Genomic DNA, 24,210 nt, shown 5'->3' with positions numbered 1-24,210 from the left:
GAAGAGATGTAATTTCCCCATTATGTGTTCTTGGCAACTTTGTCAGAAATCAATTGAGCATAAAGGCATGGATTTATTTCTGGGCTCTTTATTCTTTTCCTTTGATGTCTATGTCTGTTTATATGCTAGTATTATGAAGTTTAATTGGTAGAGTTTTGCAGTGTATTTGAAGCCAGGTAGTATATGGCTTTCGACTTTGTGCTTGTTGCCTGTGTCTTAGCTACACGGCAATTAAACAACTCCTAATAACATATAGCTATACCCATAGATCAGAGGAATGCTCAACCCTCTTCAAAAAAGCTTCTTCTTACAGTAGATAGCAATTTACATATTTACAATGGCACAATATGCACAGAGTAAGAGACTTTGTAGTTCTATACCTGAATGAGATGTCTTTATCATATCTTTCCCCTTAGGACTCAGGGTGCTATGTGGAGAACGGGAAGAAAGATTATGAGTTATGTGGGATGATGTCACAGGTGAGGCAGGTACAAGATAGAAGGAGGCCTGTCATTGGACAAGAAGGAAGGATGGGTGGGAGGACAGTTTGAAGGAAGAGGAGGAGACTGGGATGGAAAGGAGGGAGAGACAGGAGGGACAGGGAAAGAAGCTGCAGCAGGACAAAATGGAAGCTGACGTTAAGATTCCACTCTGTGTATTTACAAGTTGTTATTAATTCTCATAAGGGATAGATGTGTATTGGGCTTTGTATAAGGCGGGCAATTATGTCTTATCAATTGGGCCAAAGGTTATTGTGTTGTGTGTTCTTTCATGTAGCGATTTAACTGTAAGAAAGTGTGCAGCGGCTGGTCTGGGCCGCCACAGAGTTGGGAGGTGTGTTTCTGGCATGGAAACCTGCCTTGGGAACTAGATAGGTAGAGAGATTGCTGCCAGGCTCAGAGAGAGGCCTTTGGCAGCATGATATGGAATGGAGCAGAGCTGGTGAGAGGCTTTTGCTGACTGAGACTTAAGATATCTAGTTAACATATCTTGGGGCACTGGTGCCGGACCTAGAGGGATAAAAGACAATCTACTTTTTTATTTTTTTATATTTTTGCAACAACAGAGTCAGAAGTTGTAGATAATTTTAAGGAAACTGAATTTTCCAGACATAAGAAGGCAGATTCATATACAAACTCATAGAGACTGTGACAGAATGAACAAGATAAAAAAAGCTCAATCCAGACAAAATAATAGCACAGAGGAGGGGTGGTAGACATGAAGTCCTACTACTATCCAACTGATAGGTGCTCTAGAGGGAAAACTTGCTTTTCTCTAATGGAGTATCTCTGGAACCTCATTCATAATCCAGGGAAGGCCCTCTGCTCAAGGGCGTTTTGACCAACACAAAATGAACTTTGTGAAATTTTAATTTTTTTTCTTTAGGAGAAAGGGACAAATCCATGGAGTTAGGTGGATAGGGAGAGGGGAGGATATGGCAGGAGTTGGGGGATGGGAAAGAATATGATAAAAAATACTGTATGAAATTCACTAAAGCCTTCAAAGAATAGCTAATATCAACACTCCTCAAACTAGTTCATAAAATAGAAACATAAAGAACACAACCTAATTCATTCTATGAAGCTACAATTACTCTGATACATAAACCACATAAGGACCCAACAAAAAGGAGAACTTCAGACCAATTTCACTTATGAATATCAATGCAAAATTACTCAATAGAATTCTTGCAAACAGAATCCAAAAACACATCAAAATCATCATTCACCATGATCAAGTCGGCATCATCCCAGAGATGTGAGGTTAGTTCAATGTACAGAATTCATTACTGTAATCTGCTATATAAACAAACACAAAGAAAAATATCATAAGATCATCTCATTAGATGTTGAAAAGCATTTGACAAAAATATAATACCCCTTCATGTTAAAAGTATTGAGATATTGGGAATTCAAGGCCCATGTCTAAACATAATAAAAAGCAAATACAGCAAACTAACAGGAAATATCAAATTAAATGGAGAGTTACTTGAAGCAATCCACTAAAAATCAGGAACAATGCCCACTCTCCCCTACATCTATTCAATATACTATTCAAGTTCTAGCAAGAACAATGAGACAACAAAAAGGAGATCAAGGGATACAATTGACAAAGAAGTCAAGGTATCACTATTTGCAGATGATATGATAGTATACATAAGCAACCCCAAAAATTCTACCAGAGTCCTTCTATAGCTGATAAAAGAACTTTAGCAAAGTGATTGGATATAAAATAAAGGCAAACAGATCAGTAGCCTTTCTTTATACCAATGATAACTGGGCTGAGAAAGAAATTAGGGAAACCATACCTTTCACAATAGTCACAAATAGTATAAATCACATTTTTTAAACAGATGAAACATTTTAATGTACCAGTGGCACTTAACACTGTACAGGGAGTCACAGCTCCCAGAGGTTTCTTCCAGTTCAAAGAAGTTCCAGAAATATCTAGAGTTGCTGGTCCCCTGCCTGTGAGATCCAGGCTCAGTAGGCAGAAAATAAGCAGGGGTTCTCCTGTCACTCATAGATCAAGTTCTGCACACAGCTCTTGTAGTCCACCAACTCCTTGGGCTGAAACCACAAACTGATCTCCTTCTCCGTGTTCTCCACAGAATCGCTGCCATGAATGATGTTCCTGCCAACTTGGATACAAAAGTCTCCTCGTATGGTCCCAGGCTTAGAGTCTGCGGGGTTGGTCTCTCCAAGCATCACCTGGCCTGTCTTCACAACTTTCAGTCCCTCCCAGACCATAGCAACCACTGGACCTGAATGTATGTACATCACCAGGCCAGTAAATAAGGGACCGTCATTCAGGTCAATGTAGTGCTCCTTTAGAAGATCCTCTGAAGACTGCATAAATTTCAAACCAACAAGGCCGAAACCCTTCCCCTTCTGTTCAAATTGCTTGATGATCTTTCCCACAAGCCTCCGCTGGACCCCATCAGGCTTGATTGCAATGGAGGTACGCTAACTGTTGACCACTGTCCCCTTCAGCCTGGTCTTTAATTCTGGCTGCAACTGCCAATATAAAATATCTTGAGGTAACTCTAACCAAACAAGTAGATCTGTATGACAAGAACTTTTAAGTTTTTCAAGAAAGAAATCAAAGAAGATCTCAGAAAATGGAGAGATCTCTCATGCTCATGAATTGGTAAAATTAACATAATAAAAATGGCCATCCTACCAAAAGCAATCTAAAATTTCAATGCAAGCTCTATCAAAATTCCAGCACAAAGACATTCCAATTTTCAAAGTCATGGAAAGAGCAAGTCTTACTTTCATATGGAAATACAAAAATACTCAGGATAATGAAAACAATTCTTAACAATTAAAGAACTGGGGAAATCACCATCCCTGACCTCAAAATATACTACAGAGCAGTAAGGATAAAAAGGGCATCATATTGGTACAGAGACAGACAGGTTGATCAATGGAATGGAACTGAAGACCCAGAAGCAAAACCACACATTTATGGACACTTGACTTATGACAGAAAGACAAAAGTACATAATGGAGAAGAGAAAGCATCTTCAATAAATGGGAGTGTCAATAGGACAAAAGGGCAGCCTAGAGAATGGGAAAAAATCTTCACTAACCTCACATCCAATACATGATGCTAATTTTAGATATATGCTAATATCTAAAATTATTAAAGGACTCAAGAAACTAACCTCCAAAACAACCAAATAACCCAATTGAAAAATGGGGTATAGAACTAAACAGAGAATTCACACAGAGAAATCGTGAATGGCCAAGAAGCACATAAAGAAATGTTCAAATTGCTTAGTGATCAGAGAAATGTAAATCAAAACAACCCTGAGATTCCAGCTTACACCAATCAGACTGGCTAGATCAAAACCTCCCAGTGACGGCACGTGTTAATGGATCACCGGAGAAAGAGGAACACCTAGACTGTTGGTGGATTGCAAACTTGCACAACCACTCTGGAAATCAATCTTGAGGTTCCACAGAAAACTGGAAATAGGTCTACCTGAAGATCACCTATACCTCTCTTGAGCATATATACCCATTTAAAAAACATTCTCCATTATGTTCATAGCAGTCTTAATTGTGACAACCAGAAGCTGGAAACAGCCAAGATGTCCCACAATTGAAGATTGGGCACAGAAAATGTGGTTCACTTACACAATGGAATACTATTCAGCTACTAAGAATGAGGACATCCTGAGTTTTGCAGACAAATGGGTGGAACTAGAAATTTCATCCTGAGGAGGTGTAATTAAGACCCAAAAAGGACATGAATGGTATGTTACTCGCTAATAACGGGATATTAACCAAAAAAAGTACATAATTCCCAGAATATAATCCACAGAACCCAAGAAGATTAACAAGAAGAAGGACCTTATATAAGAATACCTCTAATCCCACTTGGGTGGGAGAAGAAAGCAATCACAGGGGACAGAGGGAGGCAGGGACCTAGGTGGGTAAGGAGACAGGGAAGGAAATGGGAACATGATCAGGTAATTGAGGGGATAAGAATGAAGCCAGCAGAGAATGTAAACAGGCAACCCCAGGAGGTAGGAGATGGGGGGGAGTGCTCTAGAACACACCAAAGACTGGGAGTTGAGAGAGTCTCAGGACTCAAAGGAGGAACCTTGGGAAGAAATGGCCAACAGTGGGGAGAGTGAATTTGGAGAGTTCACCTCAAGTGAAAGACAGGGTATCAAATAGAGAGATGGAGTTGCCATCACATAATCAAAAACTCTGGCTCAGAATTGTTCTTGTTTAAAAAGAACTACAGTGACAAGAATGGAGAAGAGACTGAGGAAAGTTGGTCCAGTGACCAGCCCAGCTTGGAGGCCTCAAAAGCTTGATGCTATTGCCGATACTATGGTGTGCTTATAGACAAGAGCGTGCATGACTGTCCTCTGAGAGGCCCCAACAAGCACCTGAAAGGGTCCAGATGGACACACACCCAACCAATGAACAGAAACTGGGGACCCCTTGGAAGAATTTGATAAAGTCTATAAGAAGCTGAGGAGTAGAGCAACCCCATAGGGAAGACCAGCAATCTCAACTAACCTTGAACCCCCAAGATCTCTCTCAGATATTGAGCCACCAACCAGGCACCATAGACAAGTTGAGATGAGGCCCCCAATACATATACAGCAGAGGACTGCTGGGTCTGACCTCTGTGAGAGAAGATGTAACCTCAGGAGACCTGAGGCCCAGGGGAGGGGAGGTCTGGTGGAGGGGGTGGAACATCCTTTTGGAGAAGTAGGGAGGATGAATGGGATAAAGGTACTATGGAAGGGCAGACTGTGAGGGGATAATGACTGGACTGTAAAAAAAAGATTTAATAATAATTAAAAGATTGGCTTGGGGCTGAGAGATGGCTCAGCCGTTAAAGGCTAGGGGCTCACAACAAAAAAGATTGGCTTAACTTTTTTTCTGGGTATTTTGTGCTTTGCTGCACATATCCAGGACCTTTCCTATTTCTACAAATATTTCATTGAAATTTTTACATATATGGCATTGAATATATATATCATTTTGAGTTATGTGGACCTTTTAGGCACATTATTCAATTCATAAATACAAAGTAATTTCTATTCCTGTGTTTAACAATTATTTTCACTAACGTTTTATAATTTTAATGTAAGAAATTTTCACATCATTGGTTTTCTTTCTAAGTCTTTTTGAAGCTATTGTAATTGGGGTGACTATAACTTGAAAAATAATGCGCTGAGTATATGGTGTTAGCCTTAGAATGATACAAACCAGGATCACAAGGTGCCAATTTTGCATAGATAGGATTGTATATACATTTGGTTGCATAATGTGTTCTGTATTGCTTACTCCCATGTAAACTAAAGCAGATATGTTGTTCTTTATAACCCTGAATCTTTATATTTCTGAAATGTGGGTTGTCATGATGATTTTTTATAATTACTAAATGTAAAATAATAGGGCAAAAGTGTGAGGAAGCTCATTTCATTTGAGATTCCTTTATTTCCTCCAAATGGAAAAATAAACCACCCAAATTAATTGAAACAATGGAACAAGGGTAGGATATATGCCACCAAGATTGAAATTCCAGGCTTCAGGAAATATTGCTGTTTTGCAGTATTGGCTATAAAGGATGGTTTTCCTATTCTGCAAACAAAGATTGACTTGGATGCTCAGTAAAAGTATATTTAATTCACAGCTTCCCCTAATTTGACATGGACAAAATATGTGGTGGTTTGAATGAGAGTGGCCCCAGCAGGCTCATAGATTTGAATACTTTAGTCTTAAGAGGCTGTTCTGAAGGATTAGAGGTCTGGCCTTTTAAAAAGAAGTGTGTCACTGGGAGTGGGCTTTGAGAGTTTCAAAAAGCACATTCCAAACCCATAGTCTCTCTCTCCTGATGCCTGTAGATCCATATGTAGAACTCTCAACCACTTTTCCAGCACTATATATGTGTGTGCTGCCATGCTCCCTTGTCATGATAACATTGGACTATATTTCTAAAACTGTAAGCAAGTCCCAATTCTGTGCTTTCCTCTATACGAGTAGTCGTGGTCATGGTATCTCTATCTCTTTACAACAATAAATCACTGACTTAGAAGATGTTTCAACAACAACCATCTATACACCTTTCTCTTTCTTTTAAAAAGAGTTCTTTATTTTATGTACATGATTACACTGTAGCTATCTTCAACCATACCAGAAGAGAACATCAGATCCCATTACAGAATGTGGGAATTCACCATATGGTTGCTGGGAATTGAACTCAGGACCTCTGAAGTCAGTGCTCTTAACTGCTAAGCCATCTCTCCAGTCCTGATATACCTTTCTTAATCACTCCAGCCGTATACAGTATTCTTAATCACTCAAGAACCTTGAAAAGTAATTCATTAGTCTGAAATGCTATCTATTATAACAAATTACTGTTACTACATAAGAAGTAAGCTCTAGCATCATATTCACAGTTTTACTGTTTAAAGCAAAATAAAACAAACCTGATTTATTACACTCTTAAATAAGTACATATACTCAGAAAAGAAATATATTAATTTTAAAATTTACATTCCCAATGAGATAATGTTAAATATATATATATGTATATGTATAAAATTAATTTTAAAAATATTTTAATAGAATGTATTTTGATTATGTTTACCCTGTCATTCTTCCTGCTCCTAAGCCCTCACAGAGCCATCCTCCACATTTCTACCCGCTCTCAAAACTTGTGTCTGTTTTTATTTTATTTTTTCAGTAACTCACTGAGTCCAATTTGTGTGCCCTCTATTCATGAGTGTTGGGCTATCCACTGGAGCACAGTCAACCTACCAAAGGCCTTATCTTTAAAGAAGCAGTCTTTCCTTCCAGATGCAATCTATTTGCAATAGATCTTCAGTTAGGGGTTGGGGCTTGTGAGCACCTTACCATTATATATGGTAGAATGGTCATTGGATTGATCAAACCAAGTCTTGTTTTTAAGTGGTCTTTCCCACCTCTGGTTTCTTACATTTCTTTTATCCTATTCTCACAATGGTCCCCAAGCCTTTTGCAGAAAGTGTATGTCCCATTTTGGCTGAGGAAAACAAAGACATCTTTCTCAGTACCCCTAAACCAATTGTACATTTCTTTTGATAAGATCTGAGAGATGCACTAATCTATAAGTAACAAGATATGAATTTAGAGGGGAGTTTGTACTATGTCAGTATATAGTAGTAGTAGGTTCACCAGCTGGACTTATTTAGCCCCTATCCATGGTTTCTTGGCCAGATTTCTAGGACCAGGAATCTATATCATCCTATTCTGTGGATCTTAAATCCAATGAGAAAGAGATTGGTTATTCTCATAATATTGGTGTCAATATATCCATGGGAATATACACTGGTTATTGTTGTAGCTCATAGGGTCATGGCTGTGTAAGACTGTTGATGACTATTTCCTCCAATAGTCAATATAACACCTCCAGCACTACAAAATCTATCTGATAATAGTAAATAAACTTCCTGGTCAATATCAACTTGATTTCTCCATATCCCCATGAGCAAAGGGTTTAGTTTCTTCAACAATGGGTCCTATCATCAAGTTCTAATGGGCCATCCAAAATGACAGCAACACATATTGTTTTATGAGTTGTTGGGACACCTCTGGCCAATAACTCAAATGGGGTATCCTATCTCTGACACTAGGCACTTTAAATGTATGTCCTGTGAAATTCTGGAAGGAGCATTATCTCCCCGTCTAAGATAATTATGATTAACTATTGATATGAATATAAGATATAAAAATATCTTTTTAAAATTAAATGCTAAAAAGAGCAAAAAAGCAATGACTAACTTGTTAAATTATGCAATTTCTAGTTTATAGTTTGTAAATATCCTTATCATTTTATAGTCATATTGAATCCATATAAAGTCTGATGGAAGCTTAAAGATGATTTTTAAAAATAGGACAAGGTATTCTATGAGTAAATTTTAGTTTATTTCTCTGTGAGTGGAGACAGTCCATCTGGTTTTGGATGATTAAACATTGGGGAATCAATGACCTTTGAGAAACAATATGAAATTCTGACATATACAACTCAATTCTGTGAATTAGGGAGCAGTTTATTCAAAAAATTATAGCATATCTATGTCACATATAACTTCAGATGCCATACATGCATGAACATAATCAAAAAATAATGACATCACACTAATTTCTGGTCATGTCAATCATTTTATCATCTACTATCAGGGCACTGTGGGAAAATTGTATGGATGCATTTTAGACTAAAAGTTCATATATGTTAGCCTAAGTTTTCAATTGTGAAGTAAAAACAGGGCGTAAGTTTTTGAATTGAGTAAAAAAAAAAAAAACTCTCAATTTGTCTGTGGAAAAGTAATCTCTGACTTAAAAGACTAATAAAACTTTGTAAAGAATGACCTAGAAGCTTTGCTTATAGAACTAAAATATATTTAACTATGCCCCCAATGTGGATTGATGTCAATATGCAGGTGAGGCAGGCCAAATAAGGCAAAGGCCTATGATAGGGCGTATGAAAAAGAAAGGTGGGGCAGAGTTTTTGAAAAGCAGAAGAGGGAAGAAGGGAGAAAGAAGAACAGATGGGTTGGAGAGCTTCTGATTTCTGCCTGCTCCAGGAGCAGATCCTGTCCCCAGCTGTTGTTCATGAATCCCACAGGGAGAAAGCTGGTTTCTCAGAAGTGCTGACACACTGGAGGCACAGGTGAGACCACCATTTTCTGCTCACATTCCTGTCTCAAGAGGAGCCTCATGGAGCCCCTCTGGACACAGGAACTGAGGAGTCGGGGACATGATCCTTCCAATTTCTGCCTGTGCCTGGAGCTGGTCAGTGCCACAGCTCCTGTACCTGCTGGGAAAGCTGGTCTTCCAGGAATGCTGACATACCTGAGCACAGGTAAGACCATGGACTTCTGGTCCAAGGGACCTGCCCAGAGCCCTCAGGACACAGGGGATTAAAGAGCAGTCTGGGACAGGATCTTTCTGATTTCTGTATCATGCCCTGGAGCTGACCCTGTGGCACAGCTGTCTGTACCCAGATCACGCAGGGAGAGAGCTGGTCTCTCAGTAGTACTGACATACAGGCTTACAGGAGGGTCAAGCCACTGTCAGAAACAGCAACACCAGAGGTAAACAGATGGTGAGAGGCAAGGGCAAGAACCTAAGCAACAGAAACCAAGGCCATTTGGCATCATTAGAACCCAGTTCCCTGCACCACAGCAAGCCCTGGATACCCTAACACACTGGATAAGAATTTGATTTAAAAATCACAATGCATGAAGATGTTAGAGGACTTTAAGAAAAAGACATAAATAACTCCCTTAAAGAAATACAGAACAACAGATAAAATAGGTGGAACCCTTAAAAGCAAGAAACACAAAAATCAAACAAACAGGTGAAGGAATTGAACAAAGCCATTCAGAATCTAAAATGGAAATAGAAACAATAAAGTAATAATCAAAGGCGACAACCCTGGAGATAGAAAACCTAAGAGAGAGAGAGATCTAAGTCAAGGAGCAAGCACTACCAGCAGAATACAAGATATAGAAGAGAGAATCTCAGGTGCAGAAGATACCAAAGAAAAACATTGACATAACAGTAAAAAGAAAATGCAAAGTGAAAAAGCTCCTAACCCAAAACATCCAGGAGATCCAGGACACACGAGAAGAGCAAAACCTAAGGATAATAGGTATAGAAGAGAGCAAAGACTCCCCAACAAAAGGGACAGCAAATATCTTCAAATATTATAGAAGAAAACTTCCCTAACCTAAAGATAGAGATGCCCATAAACATGCAAGAAGCCTATAGAACTCAAATAGATTGGACCAGAAAAGAAATTCCTCCTGTCACATAATAGTCAAAACACACTGCAAAACACAAAACAAAGAAAGAATATTAAAAGCAGTAGGGGAAATGGTAAGTAACAGGCAAACACAGACCTATCAGAATTATACCAGACTATAGCCAGAGACTATGAAACAGAAGATCCTGACAGATTTCATACAGACCCCATGAGAACACAAATACAATAGCCCATGCTCCTATATCCAGCAAAACTCTCTAATTAACATACAGATGGAGAACAAAGATATTCCAGACAAAACCAAATTTTACAAATGTCTGCCAAATCCAGCCCAAAAGGATAATAGATGGAAAACTCCAACTCAAGGAGGAAACTGCACTAGAAAATGCAAGAAATTAATCTTCTTGCAACAAAATCAAAAAGAAGAGACACACAAACATAATTCCACCCTAACAACAAAAATAACAGGAAACAACAACTATTATTCCTTGTCATCTCTTAATGTCATTGGACTCCAATTCCTCCAATAAATAAAAAGACATAGACTAACAGACTGGATACAGAAAGAGGACCCAGCATTTTTGCTGCATATAGGAAACATATCTCGAGACAAAGACAGACATTACCTCTCAGAGTAAAAGGTTGAAAAGAACTTTCCAATCAAATGGTCCAAGAAGCAAGCTGACCCAGCCATTCTATCAAAAGATGAGGAAGGACACTTCATATTCATAAAAGGAAAAATCCACCAAGATGAACTCTCAATCCTGAATATGTATGGTCCAAATGAAAGGGCAAAGAAGTGCAGGCCGACAGGAGCCGGATGTAGATCTCTCCCGAGAGACACAGCCAGAATACAGCAAACACAGAGGCGTATGCCAGCAGCAAACCACTGAATTGAGAATAGGACCCCCGTTGAAGGAATCAGAGAAAGAACTGGAAGAGCTTGAAGGGGCTCGAGACCCCATATGTACAACAATGCCAAGCAACCAGAGCTTTCAGGGACTAAGCCACTACCTAAAGACTATACATGGACTGACCCTGGACTCTGACCTCATAGGTAGCAATGAATATCCTAGTAAGAGCACCAGTGGAAGGGGAAGCCCTGGGTCCTGCTAAAAATGAACCCCCAGTGAACTAGATTGTTGGGGGAGGCGGCAAGGGGGGGAGGATGGGAGGGGAACACCCATAAAGAAGGAGGGGAGGGATTAGGGATGTTGGTTCGAAACCGGGAAAAGGGAATAACACCTCAAAGGTGTATATAAGAAATAATGTTAATAAAAAATAAATAAATAAATAAATAAATAAATAAATAAATAAATAAATCTTTTGAAAAAAAGAAATATTTATCTGGCTAATTTAGCCTTGGTCAATTTCAAAGTTAGCCACTCTGATTTAATAAAAAATTTTATTTATTTGTTAAAAAGAAAGGGCATCATATTCAATGAAATTAAATTAATTATATTAATTTAATTCTTGTATCTTCTTTGACTGCATTTACCTTTGTATTATTCGTGTGTGCTCAGGTATTTTGAATATGTTTGGCCTAGGAATAGCCTTGGAGGAAGTGTGTCACTGTGGACTTTGAACCCTTCTCCTAGCTATTCTAAAAAATAGTCTTCCCTGTTTTCTTTCAGAACAAGATGTGAACTCTCTGCTTCTCCAGCCCCATGTCTGCCTGGATGCTGCCATGCTTTCCTGCCTTGATGGTAATGGACTGAACCTCTGAAGCTGTAAACCAGCCTCAATTAAATGTTGTCTTTTATAAGAGTTGCCTTGGCTATGGTGTCTGTTCACAGCAGTAAAAACCCCAACTAAGTACAGGGTGTACGCTGGATAGTGGTCTAAACTCTTTTATTCTGCTTCTCTTTAACTATGGGAATTCTGACAAACCTATATGGCACTGGATGGATTTCTAGATTCATATGCCATACTGAAGTTAAGTCAAGATGCGGTATAGGTTTATCAGAATTCTCTGAGTAAACGAAAATGTATAGAATAAATTTTCTCTCTGTATGCAGTAGAAAGGATTTATTAGAATGCCTTAAAGGGTACTAATCCAAAAATAGCTGGTTGTGAATGCACAGTTGAAGAATCTAGTCATGACTCAGTCCACAAGACTGATATATCCTCAGCTGGTCTTCAGGATAAGGGAATACTGAAGAAACAACTAGTGAAGATATGGACTTGCTAGTAAGTCATGGACCAATAGGCTTAAAAAACCAAAATCTTCCTTCTTTCATGTTCTTATATAGGCTTGATAAAAGTTCTAGCTCAGATTAAAAGTGAGACTTCTTGCTCACAATCAGGTTTAGAAACAATCTCCCTACTTTGAAATTAAGCAAATGGTCCTCACAGCTATGCCTATGTGTTTTGAATTTTAATTAGTTATAGATATAGTCAACTTGAACTATGAACAGTCATCACACAGTATTTAATATTAATAAACCTCCAACAACCAATGTTATAGAAGTAGAAACATAAAATCTCCCAATTTCAAAAAGCCCAGGGACAAATGGATTTAGCACAAAATCCAACTAGACTTTCATGGTAGAACAGTAATATTCTTCAAATTATTCTATAAAATAGGGAAAAAAAGGTACACTTCAAAATTCTTTCTGATGCCAAAGTGTCAAAGACCTCCAAAAGGGGCAAATTATAAGCCAATCTCACTGATGAGCATAGATATAAAATTTCTCAGGAAAATATTTGCAAACCAAATTCAAGAACATGTAAGAAAAATTTTCTACCATAATTGGCTCAGCTTCAACCCAGAGAGACACTGATAGCTCAAAATGCATAAATCAATAAAATGTAATCTACTATATAAATAGGCTCAATGACAGAAACTGTAAGATTAACTTATTTGATACAGAAAAAAGTCTTTTGACAAAGCTCTGAATTTATCCTTTATGATAAAAGTCCTGGAAAACATAGGGATGCAGAGTACACTTTTCAGCATAATGAACTATACAACAAGCCTACAATCAACATCATGCAAAATGGAGAAAAATGCAAAGCAACTCCACTTAAACAGTGGTTCTCAACCAGTGGGTCTCAACTCATTGGGGTCACATATCAGAATCAGATATTTATATTATGATTAATAACTACAGTTATTACAAAATAACCTACAAAATAATTCTATGGTTAGGGGCATCACCAGAACATGAAGAACCGTATTAGGATGGTTGAGAAATACGACACTAAAATCAGGACCAATATGAGGATGTCCAGTCCTTCTTTGTTCAATATATTGCTTGAAGTCTTATACCAATAAGAGGGGTTAAAGGGGACATAAGTAGGAAAGAAATAATTAAGTTATTGTTACTTGCAGATAAGCTGATTCTCTCTATAAAAAAACTCAAAGACTCCATCAAAAAATTCCGTCAGCTAATAAATACATTCAGCAAAATAGCAGCATTCAGAATTAACAAATGAAAATAAGTGTCCTTCCTATGTACTAATGGCTAACACACTGATAAAGAAATTAGGAGACAATACCACTTATTACAGTCTTAAATAAACCTTGGAATAAATCTAATTAAAGAAGTGAAAGGTTTATACAATTAAAACTTTAAGACACTAAAGAAAGAAAACTGAAGAAGCACACCAGAGATGGATTACTCATGGGAGGATAAGATTAATATTATGAAAATACCTATCCTACAAAAAAGCGATCTACTCATTCAATGAAATGTCAATCACATCACAATTATAATGCAATTCTTCATATGAATTGAAAAATAGTTTACATTTCATTATATTCAGAAACACACACACACACACACACACACACACACACACACACACAAGTCAAAACAATACTAAAAGGTCTTCTTCTTATTTCAAGGAATATTCTAAAGCTACACTAATAAAAACAGTATAGAACTGCACAAAAACAAATATCATCAATCAGTGGAGGCCAGAATCCAGGACATGAAATAAATACAGGAAGATAGGTCACCCTGATTTTGACAAAGCAAAAATTATCATTGAAGATGAGATATCATTCAATAAATGATACTGGTCAAATGGACAACTTACGCTTCAAAAAAACCAGCCACTTCTTCATGGGTAAATGGATCAAGGACTTTAACATGAGACTTGATATTCAGATTATGTTAGAGGAAAAGTAGAAATAAACTTTAACTTTATAAGCACAAGAAAAATCTTTCTGAAAAACCTCCATAGTACAGGAATTAAGACAATGGGACCTGGTAGAATTAAAAAATGAAAGGGATAAAAATGCATTAGTTTGAGTGAAAGACAGCTTAAATAATGAGAAAATCTGAAACCGACATCCATATGACAGGCAAGGTTTGTTGAGATTAACGGAAACAGTCAATAAAAAAATACTTTTAAAAACACTAAACACAAAGAAAAGGAATAAATCAGTTAAAAAATTGGGGTTTGGAGGAAAGAAGAATTCTTAAAAAGAAGAAATAGAAATTACTGAGGATACTTCAAAAATTTCCGTAGCATTTTATATTTTGATTATTGTGAATTCATTTTATTTATTTTAATGGATGTTTTATTTATTTATTTCAAATGTTATCCCTTTCCTAGTTTCTTCTCTGCAAACTTCTATCCTATCGTCCCTTCCCCCTGCTTCTACAAGGGAGCTCCCCCACTCAACCTGGGTCCATGCCTGCGCTGCCCTGGCAGTCCCATACGCTGAGGGCATTGAGACTTCACAAGGCTAAGGACCTCCCTCTTATCCATCATCAAAAAATGCAGATTAAAAAACTACTTTGAGATTTGTTTTTATCCCAGTCACAATGGCTAAGATTTTTAAAGTTACAATGAATTTTTTGGGTGAGAATGTGAAAAAGAGAAATATTTATTCACTGTTAGTGGGGATAAAAGCTGTTGTACACATTATGGGAAATTAGTATGGGTTTTCAAAATTTTATGACTTTTAGCTAATATACAAATAGCATTACCCATTTTATTAAAATAGGAAGTGCTGAAAAAGGAGTGAGCTTGAGGGGGAGAAAATGGGAGTTTTAACTTTCATCATGCTTTTTTAGGTCTCTATTGGAACTAAAAAATGAGCTATTAAATAATACACAGCTGAAACATTCACCAACATGTTTATATTGTGTTTAAAAAGTGAAGTCACCTGAGGACAGGAGCTAGACAAAAGAAGTGTTCAGGACGAATCTTGAACATTGTAATGTATAGAAGCATGGGGGGGAAAAAAGCAGGAGATTCCAAAGCAACAATGGGAAATGAAAGGCTAACTTTAAAACCAAGTGAAACAGCACTTCGTGGAGGTGGAATGGGGAATAACCAACTTTGCTGAATGGTATTGGCTGTTCCAGGGGTATGAAATGGAAATTTTTCATTGGATTAGGCAAAATGAAGACCTAATGGTCCAAATTTTGTATAAAATTAATTATATAAAACCAGATCCTCCTTCTCTTCTCCTCTGTGTGTGCACGTTCCCTTTTCTCTCTTTCTCTTCTCCTTTCCACACCCACATTGTGGTATATTCAAGGAATAGCTTGAGGGAAGAATGATTGCTTAAAGTTCATTTCCAAAGATTTTTATCATGATACAAAATAATCAGTTTTGGATGATATTAATAGAAAAAGAATCATTTAAGATTGGAACATTCTGGCATGTTTGTATGTTAATGAAAAAACAATAAAAATAAACAGTAGGGGGAGAAAAGGGAGATAGTTACAAAGCATCATATTTAAATGATGATATGGGATTTTAATTGTTATATGTAACCAGGAAATTGTGGCTATACCTAGAGTGTATGCATATGAACTGAAAAATGGCAGATTAAAATATGGAGAACATTCTGATGGTTTGTGAATGGAATAAAGAAGTCAGATCATCAAATAAATTATGAGAAGAAATACAAACTTTGGATCAGGGAGCAACAAATGTCATAATCGTAATACATAATGGGAGAATTATTTGACCATAGAGAAGTGTACTTGGCTGCAGGCAACTTGAAGGATCATATTAATAAATCTTAAATGAGGCCACTCTACATACTTCACTGTCAGTTATGTTTGCAAAACCAAATTACAGACATGCTGTAGTTGATAAAAATGAACTTAAACTGAAGTTTATATTTCGCCTATTACTTCCCAAATTCTTGGTCCAGTTCATGATACATTTTTCTTTTGAGGCCACATAAGAAAAAAACAAAAAATAAATGCATTGGCTAAATAGGTGGGAGTAGGAACACCTAAATTGTGGATTTATGAAAGAGTGGCTATAGATAAATTTCTAGAAATAAATAAGGATAATTCTGGAAAAGATAAGGCCATTAATTTTTCTGTTTTCCATATAAATTGCTCTTTGGATGAGCAAATTTTGTGATGGATTTTGATTACTGGGAATCAAGGTAGAAAGAAATTCTAGAAATTCACCTTATGGTTTCATCCTTAATTTCTTTATCCTTTATAAATTATGTGCAGCAACATCTCAAAGAACAAGAGTGGCATTGAGTCACTGCATGTGTATGTGTGTTTAGCTATAAGACAATAACTGATAGGGGAAGACAACAGTGTCAAAGAATAAACCATGAAGACTTTGGTTGTTTACCAGAGCATATTGTTCTCTTCATTTCAACTGGGAAATAACGATTTAGGATTTAAAAAAAAACTATTACATGAAACTTAAATATCTAAAAAGGATACCTATGGTAGACAGTTGGCAGCCATACAATGTTTTGCCTCAGGAACTCCTTTTTTTCAAAAAGTTAGGGGCGGAAATGTTAACTAAGACAATCTTTCAAACAAATATAATCCAGAAATCGTATAACTTCAACGGAAGCTGCCCCTCCTCTGTCCAGACACTCTTTCTCTTCCTCTCTCACATGGTGCAACAAACACTGCAGCTAAAACAGCTGTTAATGGCTTATGGCACATCGTCTTGAAAGCATGTCTTACACACCCCAGCACAGTTCTCTAAGAATTCTCCAGTTAAACACACTTTGCATAAGATAGACACTCTTTTCCAGACTCTGCACACAGGCAGCTGTTTGGAACACTGGCAGCTGTTTTATTGAATGTTTAAAATTATGTGAGTAGCAATAGCAGCCTAAATAGCTATCCATGTTTTCCAGTTGTTCCTTAAGGGAAAAGAGCAAAAACCACCAACAATTATATGTAGAACACACACTCTTTGTTGACAAGCTGTCTGGGTTGATATTAATGAGCCAAATCCCAATGGACTTTAGAAAAAGACAACTAATTCACTTGGATTCCCTCATAAAAGAAACAGCAGAACAAATAATGGAACTCTCTTTTATTTTTGGCATAAGATGACATTTGTTTATCTTTCTTGGATGAATCTGTTGGGTTATTCAGCTGGTCTTGCTTGAACTCACTCCTGAAGCATCATTGGAATGAAAGGTTGACAGGACAGGAGTATTTTAGCCAAATGTCTGGCAGTTGGTGCTAACTTCTCATACTCCATGTAGACATTGATCTTCTAGGAGAGAAAATTACTTTTCTTACAGGGTAGCTTCGGGGAAGTATCCAGAGGCAGATATTTCAATCTCTGCAGTGCTCAGTATCACTAATAATCAAAGAAATTTGAATTAAACCCAGAATAATGTATCTTTTTGAGAATAGCTATTATAACTTGAGTATTTGAGTGAGGTTATACTTACTCAAGTTATAATAGCTATTCTCAAAAGGATGAAAGACAAGTTACAGCAAAGATATGACTAAAAGGCACAATGCTACATTATTAATAGAAATATAAATTGTTACTACATTATGGAAAATGTATGAAAGTTCCCCAAGAATTCAAATAAAAACTACCATAAGATTGCACAATTTCACCTCTGGCTGTATATCTACTTTTACTTTAAGAATACATTTTTCTTATTTAAAAACAATTTGACCTGTTTTTAAACATTTGTTGTGTTTGTGTCTTTAAGCTTTGCATATATATATGTGTGTGGAGTGCATCCCACAGGATATGAGAGACCAAAAATAAAACTCAACTTTCAATTAAAGAGTTGGAACCTGTATGACCAGGTGGATCACAGGGATTAAACTCAGGTATCAAGCTCAGAGGCTAACAATGTTACCCCTGAAACATACATCAGCCGTTAGGTATATACACAAAAGAAAGGGCATCAGTATGTTACAGAGATAATTGTACTGCCATGCTCTCTAGAGCATTCACAGTAGCCAAGACAGTCACTTAAGAGCTTATCAATAGATAAATAAGTTAAAGGTATGAAATATATACACATATAAAAAAACAGAATACTGTTCAATCGGTCTCTAAAAGGAAGGGAATCCTTTCATCTGTGACTACATGGGTTAACCTGGGAGATTATATTAAGTTAAATAAATCAAGCACAGGAAGTTAAATACCATATGGCCAAGAAGTGGTTACTGACAGGAGCCTGGTGTAGCTGTCCCCTGAGAGGCTCTGCCAGAATCTGACTAATACAGATGAGGATATGTGCAGCTAAACATCAGACTGAGCACAGGAACCCGAATGGAGAAGTTAGGTCAAGGACTAACAAAAGGGGTTTGCAACCCCAAAAGAAGAACAACAATATCAATCAACCAGATCCCCCAGAGCTCCCAGGGACTAAACCACCAACCAATGAGTACAAATGGGGGGACCCATGACTCCAGCTGGATATGTAGGAGAGGAGCCTTATCTGGCATCACTGGGAGGAGAGCCCCTTAGTTGTGTGGAGGTGCAATGACCCAGGGTAGGGGAATACTAGGGTGCTGAGACAGAAGTGGGTGGATAGGTGGGAGAGCACCCTCAGAGGCGGGGGGGGGAAGGGGATAGGAGGCTAGTGGAGGGAAAACTGGGAAGGGGAGAATAACATTTGAAATGTAAATGACTAAAATTAATAAAATATGAAAAAATATGTAGAATTTCTAAATGATGAGTTTGTGTTGTAGAATTTTTGTCTATTTCAATGAAAAATGTTCTACTGGCTGGATTTTATGTCAGCTTGAGCACAAGCTAAAAGAGAGAGGAGAGTCTCACTTTAGAAAGATTCACCAGATTGGCCTGTGGGAAAGCCTGTGTTGCCTTTTCTGGATGTGATTGATGTGGGAGTGAGGTCACTGTGGGCAAAGCCATCTCTGGGTAGTTAGTTCTGAGTGGTATAGAAAATGTAGGTGAACAAATCATAAGGACCAGGACAACAAGCGACACTTCTCCATGGCATCCGCGTCAGTTTCTGTCTCTAGGTTCCTGCTTTTAGCTCCTGTTCTGACTTCTTCCACGACAGATGATAAGCTAGAATAAACACATTCTTCCTTTGGTTTATTTTGGCCATTTTTGTTATTGTATTTGTCTTCTATCCAGCTCAGGAACCCTGCAGCAAATGTCTGTGGAATTCACGATAGAGAAGTTTAATGAGTTATGCATTTATTTACATTTCAAATGTTGTCCGCTTTCCTTGTGCTCTCCTGGCAAACGCCCTGTCCCATATCTGCTCTGATTTTGTGAGGGTGCTCCCTCACTCTCTGGCATCTCTCATGCTGGCATTTCACACTGAAAGTATCAAAGCCTTCACAGGACCAAGGGCCTCCTCTCCCATTGATGCCCAGCAAAGTTATCCTCTGCTTCGTACAGCTGGAGACATATGCTACTGGAGCCATGGGTCCCTCCATGTGTACTCTTTGGTTGGTGGTTTAGTCCCTGGGAGCTCTGGGGAGTCTGGTTGGTTGATATTGTTGTTCTTCCTATGGGATTGCAAACCCCTTCAGCTCCTTCAGTCCTTTCTCTAACCCCATCCTTGTGGTTACAATGCTTAGTCCAATGGTTGGCTCTGAGCATCAGCCTCTGTATTTGTCAGGCTCTGGCAGAACCTTTTAGAAGACAACTGTACCAGGCTCCTGTCAGTAAGTACTTCTTGACATCCTCAATAGTGTTTGGGTTTAGTGTCTGTATATAGGATGGATCCCCAGGTGGGGCAGTCTCTGGATGGCCTTTCCTTCAGTCTCTGCTCCACATTTTGTCTCCGTGTTTCCTCCTGGGAGTATTTTGATCCCCTGTCTGGACTGAAGCTTATCCACTTTGGTGCTTTCTTCTTTCTTGATTTCATGGTTTTTTTTGGAATTTGTGGGTATCCTGGCTTTTGGGATGTATCACTTGTCAGTTCATACCATGTATGGGTTTGTGTGTGTGTGTGTGTGTGTGTGTGTGTGTGTGTGTGTGATTGGTTTACTCTCAGGATGATATTTTCTGGATTCATCCATTTGCCTAGAATTTCCTTGAAGTCATTGTTTTTAACAGCTAGTAGTACTCCATTACTTGCAATGTACCACATTGTCTGTTACTCCTCTGTTGGGGCGTCTGGGTTCTTTTTTCAACCTGGCTATTATGCATGAGGAGGCTGCACCATGAACATAGTGGAGCTTATGTATCCTTGTATATGTTGAATTCTTTTGGGTATATGTCTAGGGTAGTATAGCTAGACTCTGAATATTTATGTTTCTAATTTCTGAACTTTAGACAGTTTCAAGTGGTTCTACCAACTTACAATCCCACAAAAAATGGAGGAGTGTTCCTCTTTTCTCACATCCTTGCCATCTGCTGTCACCTGAGTTTTGATCTTGGTTCATTCTGGCTTCAGTTGTGAGGTAGGTCTCCCAGTTTCATTTTGATTGCATTTTCATGATGACTAAGGATGTGAACATTTCTTCGATGGTTCTTCAGCTACAATATTCCTCAGTTTAGAAATTCTTTGGCTCTGTTACACCACATTTTTAAATAGTTTGTTTTGGTGGTGCAGTCTTTGCACTTTCAATTTATCCATCCTATCCTGTCTTGTCCATCTGAACTGTCTCCTATCCTATCCTCACACCTGTTCTGCCTGCCTGCCTCCCCCCACCCCACCGCCTAGCCTGGCCCTGCTTTAGCTAGCCTGGCCTAGCCTAGCCTATGTTACTAATTAGAGACATCATGACCCACAGCCACTAAAGGCATTTGCTAAGGCAAACATGGTCAGGGAGTTTAGTCTGTTGCTTGCTTTCATGCCTGTGAGCATCATGGTTATGACAGCACAGACATGGGCAGAATGCCTGTGTGTGGATATGCAGACTTTCAACAAGGAATAGAGACAGACACTGGGCACCAAGCGCGACATTTAAACCTCAAGCCCCACTGCTTGGACACTTCCTTAACCAGGCCACACTTGCTGCTGAAGGCTACATTTCCTTTCAATTTAATTGTTTGGGTCTGCAGGCCTATGAGAATTACATTTTTCAATTGGTGTTACTATGAGCCTATGGAGCCATTTCATTAAAACCCACCAGTTTAATTATTTATTAATTTCTTAAAAACACACAGGTTTATTTCTGTTTTTCAAAGAAAGGGTTACACTTTGGCCAGGCCAGAAAACTGCTTTGGATGTTGATGTAGCCCACACTGGCCTCAAACTCCTTAACTTCCTGCCTCTACATATTTCTCCATTTACTGGTGTCATTTGTAGTTACAATTTCATACATGATTTATAATTCCCATGGATGATTTTTTTTGTTTTCATTGAATGTAGTTTTTTTCTCACATAATATATCCTGATTACAGTTTCCTTTCTCTTTACTCCTCTCAGGTCCTCCCCTTCCCCCTATATGAATCTACTCTTTTCTTTCTTTACGTAAAAACAAAATGAACCTCTGGATGCTAATGAAATGTAACAAATAAACAAGCTAATATGAATTATTGAAACGTGATGAGAAGGAGAGTTGAAAGAAACCGAGAATCAGAAACCCACTCATTTCACCTCAGGGAATCCTAATGAAGAAAGCTGAGCTGGAAGCCACAATATAGCCTGAACCGTGCGAATACTAGTCTGCATACTATCTTGGTTCATGTGATTATACCAGTGTACTGACTGGGACCTTGTTTCGGTTGCCCTCCATCCCCTCTGTCTCTTCATCTCTTTCCTCACTCATCTTCTGGATGTTCAGCCTTGAACACTGAGTGAGGATTTGATGGATGCTTTGTTGAGGTCAATGTTCTGGTCCCCACCCTTTAATGTCTTACCTGGGGTCTCTGTATTTGTTCCATTTAATTTGAAAAAGAAGGAATTTGCTTTTGATATTGGTGATCTATAGATATCCCCAATGTTATTAAGGTCGTTTGTTACTTTTTTTTTTTCTTTAGAAATGTATTGGTGAAAGGTTTACCACTGAAGTTCCCTAGGTCCATCCCTGGTCTCAGATTTTAGTCACGAAGTTGAACTGCCAGGTTACATCTTATGGTGGGCAATCGATCAACTGTGGTTGGTTTCTCTATAAGATTTGCACCATGATTAATATTGGTATGTCTTGAGCCGGAGATGACATTGTAGAACAGATAGTTTGTAACACTACCAGCAATTGTTTATTAGAAATATTTTGCTAAGGCCAACAATTTCTATGTATTTTTGTTTTAAATCAAATATTAAATTCTTGTATTGTAAACATAAATGTATAGAAATACAATTGGTTTTCTGTGTTGATTTGTGTCTACTGTCATTTGTAGAATTTATGGTGAGAGGTCCTATGTTTTAAAGTGCAAATAATTGTTTCTATTTGAAAATTACAAAGCACTCTCCTTCTGGGTCTTTTCCTTCTCATCCTTGTGGGACACAATAAACAGTATTAAGAAAGATTCATGGCCCATTTTTTTAAGGTTTATATATGATTCTCTAGATCTACTTAGTTCTTTAATGCTATGGATATTAGGCCTCTGTCTGATTTTAGAATTGGTAAAGATCTTTTTCCCCAATATGTTTGGTGCTGTTTTGGCTCCTATAGATAGTGTCCTTCTGCCTAGAAGCTTGCAATTTTGCCAAGGTCCCATTTGTGATTCTTTGATCTTAGAAGCTATAAGCCATTGGTGTTCTGTCCAGGAAAAATTTCCCCTGTTAACACCAATGTGTTTGAAACCATACTTTCTCTTCTAATGTTTCAATGTATCCAATTTTATGTAATCTAGATCCATGGACTTGATCTTTTGTACAGGTTTAGAATACGTCAATTTGCATTCTTCTACCTCCCAGTTGAACTAACACCATTTAGCCCAGAAATGCTGTCTTTCCTGGAATGATGGTTTTAGTACCTTTATGAAAAAATCAAGTGACCATGGGTGATAATAAGGTTCATTGGGTGGATCTTCAATTCTATTCCCAGTTGCTTGTCAATGTACCAATACCACGCTTTTTTTAAATCACCATTGTTCTGTAATACTACTTGAGGTCAGGGATGAATTACCCAAGATCTTGTTGAAAGATAGTTTCTATTTATGATTCTGGGAATTTTTTTTTTGTCAATTTCAAAAAAAGTACAAATTGATCTTTCAATTTTCTACGAACAACAAGTTAAATTTTGAAGTTAAGTACTGAATCTATGGAGTGCTTTCAGCAAGGTGACCGTTTTATTTAATCTGTCACAGGCATGGGGAGATGCTTAATATTTCTGGATCTTCTTCAATATAAATAACTCAAAAAGAAAAAAATAACATGATCATCTCGATGGTGACAAGAATATTTTCTTCATGTTAAATTCTTGAAAGATCAAATTCAAGGCCCTTACCTAAACATAGTAAAAATATCACTGTTGCAGATGATATGATGGTATAAACGGAATTGATCCAAGAATTTCACTAGAGATCTCTGCTGATGAACAACTTCAGCAAGTGACTTTGACCCTATAAAAAATTAACCAAAATGATGTTATCTTATAAAGAATAAATGGCTGAGAAAAGAAATTAGTGAAATGACATCCCTTCACAATGGTCTCGGTAACAAAAATCCTCCAGTATGAATGCTACCATGGTGATCTGTACGTGAACTTCAGTCTCTGAAAAGAAATTTGAGGAATCTGAAAGATGGAAGAACCTAGCTGATCTAATGGATTTATAATACAGTAAAATAATATTTAATAAAATCAATCTATAGATTGAATGCAATCTAGTCCAGCTCCT

At 37.7% G+C, this 24,210-nt stretch overlaps 1 pseudogene; it reads right to left on the bottom strand.

Annotated features, from left to right (window-relative positions):
* Positions 1-2,516: 2,516 nt before the first annotated feature.
* LOC116887829 lies at positions 2,517-19,374 on the bottom strand (annotated as a pseudogene).
* Positions 19,375-24,210: the final 4,836 nt, after the last annotated feature.

Source organism: Rattus rattus, chromosome X (assembly GCF_011064425.1).
Source record: "Rattus rattus isolate New Zealand chromosome X, Rrattus_CSIRO_v1, whole genome shotgun sequence".
Lineage (NCBI taxonomy): Eukaryota > Metazoa > Chordata > Mammalia > Rodentia > Muridae > Rattus > Rattus rattus.
This window is presented reverse-complemented; position numbering and strand designations above follow the sequence as displayed.